The sequence below is a fragment of the Vulpes lagopus genome, chromosome 16 (assembly GCF_018345385.1).
Source record: "Vulpes lagopus strain Blue_001 chromosome 16, ASM1834538v1, whole genome shotgun sequence".
Lineage (NCBI taxonomy): Eukaryota > Metazoa > Chordata > Mammalia > Carnivora > Canidae > Vulpes > Vulpes lagopus.
The window spans coordinates 50489968-50495094 of record NC_054839.1 but is presented as its reverse complement, the minus strand read 5'-3'; the positions used below and the strand labels follow the sequence as shown (position 1 = coordinate 50495094).

The following is a 5127-nucleotide window of genomic DNA, read 5'->3' as shown; positions in this document are numbered from 1 at the left end:
TGAATCTTACAGGCACTATAGTTTGAATTACTTTTTTCAATCATAAAAACATTTATATTACTACTATTGATTTAAACATTAAGGGTTTCAAGATGCAGTCTTTCCCAGTTAGTGATATTTATGGTATACATTTTCATAAGTTTAATAACCACCATTGGAGGTGAGATTATTGTTATTATGAAGTTTTAAAAGGGTCTGGCTATTTTCTCATAAGCAAATGTTATGCCAACAAAGCTCAGCAGTGTTATCTGTTTTCATAGGATTTTTCTAAATCAAATATCACATTTTATTGAATGGTGAAAATATATAGAGATAGAATCAGTGGAATGAATTAGCTAAAATTAAATACATTTTTACTTATGCGCAGTACCACTCATCTTAAAATGCACTATATTTTCAATTATTTTAATGTATAGTTATCAAATTACTTTGAGAATTATATTATTTTTTAAATATTGTTTCTAAAATCTATATAGATTCAGTGAAAAAATGGCTACCCATAACAAAGTTGCAGTAAAAGCAAACTTAAAAGCCTTAATTTAGGAATAGAAGTGTGGCCTTTACCTTCAGACTAAAGTTCTGAAAATTTGGGGTAATTTTTTACATCTTTCTAACCTCTTTATAATTCCTCAGAGAATTCTTATTTCATTTGTATTTGCTTAGAATGTTTTGCTAATAGCGTCTTTTCAATATGGCTTTAGAAAACTTCTTAGAAAAGGTACTCTATAAATATATCACATCAATTCTAAAACATATATTGAGTAAAATATTCACCAGGTGATAAAGTTTTCAGTTATTTGCATAAGTTTAGCCAATAGTGGAAATAAATCACTTCATCAACCTTCTTCTTTGTTTTTCTTTTCATTATTTTTAAATTGCCCTAATGCATTTTATTCACCTCTGATCCTATATTCCATACCCACCTCTGAATTCTGAATCCCACATCAGTAAGTAATGCTTAGTTTTGCCTCATGTCTTGGATCAGAGTAATGGAAAATTGTGGAAATAATATTTCTGGTGATAATTTTTACTAAAAAATCTTCAGAGGAGGAAGAGAAGATGGCAGAACTAGATAACACATCAGTGTAAATAATCCAAAAAATGACCCAAAGAGTGGCAAAGCAAACTCCACAACTAAAGGTAGAAAAGAGACCACATCACAGAAGGTAGGAAGGTGGAGAAACAGTTCAGGAGTGAAATGGACCATAGTGATCTGGGGTGAGGAGTGTATAGAGAAGGGAGAGAAACAGACTGAGAATCTGCAAGGAGAGAATCACACTGGGGAGCCTGCACAGTGTAGGCAAACTCCTATAACATTTAGCTTTGAAAGCAAGAGGGGCTGAACTTTGTGAGTTCTTAGAATCAGCATAATTTAAAGCTTGGAATTTTAAAAATCAGCAAGGTAGGCTCAGGGGGAACCTTGAGGATGTCAGGAAGTCAAGCCCCCACCTCTAAAAGATAGCAGGAAAAACAGCCAGTGGAGATAAGGTGCAGATGCAGCAATTTGAAAAATGCCCCGGGGAAGGGAGAGGGATTATTCATTCATTGCAGAGCTGACTCTGAGAGGCAAGAATCTCCAGGAGACTGCTCCAGGAACAAAGGGGCTAATAGATACCATTTCCCTCACCCACTCTCTCCCTCAACAAGCATAAACACTTGGCCACCTGAAAAAAAACAGTACAGGGCTGACACTCACTACCTAACTTGCTCACACCAAGCCCCACATAGCAAAAATCCACCTCTGACAGTCACACTCACCTCAGTCCTGGTACCTTGAACTCCTCCCCTAGAATATCAGTTCAAACCTCTACCAGCACCTCATCTCCTGACCTGTGGATTTTGTGGGCCTTAGTTCTTGCTGCAGTGGTTAGAGGTCACATTTCACAAGCAAACTAGCATACCCCTTGTTAAAATGTGTGGTCCCTAACCAGCCAGGGACCAAACACAGCACACAACAGGCAGAGAATGTTTGCAGACAACTGGAATGAAGGAAAAAGAGGCCAGCTCAACAGCAGGGTACATACAGCATACACAGGAGATACTCCCTGAAGCACCAGGCCCTAGAGAACAGGAGACACTTCACTGCATGGCACTACAGGATTTTTTCTTTATAAGGCCCTTACCTTTAAAGGCAAGGGATGTAGCTGATTTTCCTAACACACAGAAACAGAGAGAGTTAGACATACTAAGGAACCAGAGGAATATCTCCCAAATGAAAGAACACCACCAAACCACAGCAAAACAGATATAAGTAATATAGATACTCACTGGACTTAAGAGTGGAGGACATAAGATCCTTAATAAAGAAACGAAGAAACAAATGAAGAACACAGCAAATGAAATTGAAAAGACATTAGATAGAACAAATAGCCAATTAGCGGAAGCAGAGGAATGAATCAATAAACTGGAAGAGTAATTGAAAAATTAACAAGGTGAACAAATGAGAGGGAAAAAATATGCATATTGAGACTAGTCTTAGGGAACTCAGTGACTCCATCAAGCATAACATTCACATTATTGGGACTCATAGGAAGAAGAGAGAGAAAAGGGAGCAGAAAGTATATTTGAAGAAATAATAGCAGAAAATTTCCTTACTCTGGAGAAGGAAATAGATACCCAGATCCAGGAGGCACAGAGATCCCCACAAAAATTCAACCCAAGGAGATCCACACCAAGACTCATAGGAATGAAAATGGCAAAAATGATAAAGAAAAACATTCAAAGCAGCAAGAGAAAAGAAGATAGTTACATAAAAAGGAAACCCCATAAGACAATAGCAGATTTTTCCAAGCCAGAAGAGCATAGCATGATATATTCAAAGTGCTGAATGGGAAAAAATCTGCAGCCAAGAATACTCTGTCCAGCAAGGCTATCATTCAGAATACAAGGAAAGATAAAGAATTTCCCAAAGAAAAGTTAAAAGAGATCATGATTACTAAATCAGCTCTTTAAGAAACATTAAAGGGAACTCTTTGAGTGGAAAGACTATAAGTGATAGTATGAAAACTAAATCACAAATGCAGTAAAAATTAGTATTTCTGTAAAAATCAGTCAAGGGATTCATAAAATTAAAGGAGAGAAAACATGGAACCATTTACTTAAAATTTGGGGAGAAGGGTAAAGAATAGATTCAAATTTAAGTGACCATCAACTTAATATACACTGCCATATGCAGAAGATGTTATATGTAAACCTAATGGTAACTGCAAGTCAAAAAACAGTAATAGATATACACAGAATAAAGAGAAATGGGTGTAAGTATATAACTAAAAAAAGCCAACACCATGGAGGAGAGCTAGAGAAGGATGAAAAATGAACTACAAAACAATCACAAAACAAGTATCAAAATGGCAATAGATATCTCTCAATAATTACTTTGAAATTAAATCAATTAAATTCTCCAATCAAAAGAAAACAAAGTGGATTTAAAAAACAACACTAAGACCCACCTATATGCTCCCAGTAAGAGACTCATTTCAGATCAAAAGACACCTACTGACTGAAAGTGAAGGGATGAAATTTTTGTCATGCAAATGGATGTCATAAGAGGGTCAGAGAAGCAATATTTATATTGGCCAGAATAGACTTTAACATAAAGACTGGTGCTCACTTTGGCAGCACATATACTAAAATTGGAATGATACAGAGAATATTAGCATGGCCTTGCACAAGGATAACACAAAGACTGGAATGATACAAAAAGGGATAAGATATGATAAGAAAGGGGACAATCCAACAAGAAAATATATCAATTGCAAATATTCATGCACCCAACATGCGAGCACCCAAATATATAAAACAGTTAATAAACAAACATAAATTTACTAGTCAGTAGCAATACAATAAGAGTAGGGGACATTAATACCCCACTTACATGGATAGATCATCCAAACAGAAAATCAACAAGGAAACTGTAGCTTTGAATAACACACTGGACCAGATGGCTCTAACATCAGCCTATTCAGAACATCCCATACTAAAACAGCAGAATACACATTCTTTTCAAGTGCACATGGAACATTCTCCAGAATAGATCACATATTAGGCCACAGAACAAGCTTCAAAAAATTCAAAGGATCAAACTCATACCATGAACCTTTTCTGACTTCAATGATATGAAACTAGAAATCAACCACAGGAAAAAATCTGAAAGAGCACAAATAAATGGAGGCTAAATAACATGCTACTAAACAATGAATGAGTCAAGCAAGAAATCAGAAAAGAAATTAAAAATTACATGGAAACAAATGAAACTGAAAATACATTGGTACAAAATCTTTGGGATGAAGGAAGAACAGGTCTGAGAGGGAAATTTACAGCAAACTACCTACCTCAAGGAGCCTACCTCAAGAAGCAACAAAAATTTCAAACAACCTAACCTTAAACCTAAAGGAGCTAGAACAAGAGGAACAAACAAAACCCAAAACCTGCAGAAGGAAGGAAATAATAAAGATTAGAGCAAAAATAAATGATACAGAAACTAAAACAACCCCCCCCCAAAAAAATCAATGAAACCTGGAGCTATTTCTTTCAAAAAGTCAAGAAAGTTAATAAACATCTAGCCAGCCTCATCAGAAGGAAGTGGAGGAGGAGGGGGAGGAGGCGGAGGAGGAGGAGGAAAAACAGGTACCCAAAAAAACAAAGTCATAAATGAAGTAGGAGAAATAGCAACCAACAATACAGAAATACAAGCAAATGTAAGAGAATATTATGAAAACATTATGCGAATACATTGGACAGCCTTGAGGAAATGGATAATTTCTGAGACATAGGTAACCTCTCAAAGCTGAATCAGAAAGAAACAGAAAATTTGAATAGACTAATTACCAGCAATGAAAGTAAATCAGTAATCAAAAAAACTCCTAACAAACAAAAGTTCAGGAACAGGTGGCTTTACAGGCAAATTTTACCAAACACTGAAAGAATTAATACCTAGTTTTTTCAAAACTATTCCAAAAAAATAGAAGAGGAAGGAAAATTTCCAAACTCATTCTATGAGGCCAATATCATTCTGAGTCCAAAACCAGATAAAGAAACTACAAAAAAAAAAAGAGGACAATATCTCTGATATACATAGATGCAAAAATCTTCAACAAAATACTAGCAAACTGAATTCAATAATATATT

The 5127-nt window shown here is 35.4% G+C and overlaps 1 non-coding gene across 1 annotated transcript; it reads left to right on the top strand.

Moving 5' to 3' along the window:
* Nucleotides 1-3602: 3602 nt before the first annotated feature.
* On the top strand, nt 3603-3708 carry LOC121477216. The gene has a single exon (XR_005984145.1). It is a non-coding gene; the product is annotated as a U6 spliceosomal RNA (small nuclear RNA).
* Nucleotides 3709-5127: the final 1419 nt, after the last annotated feature.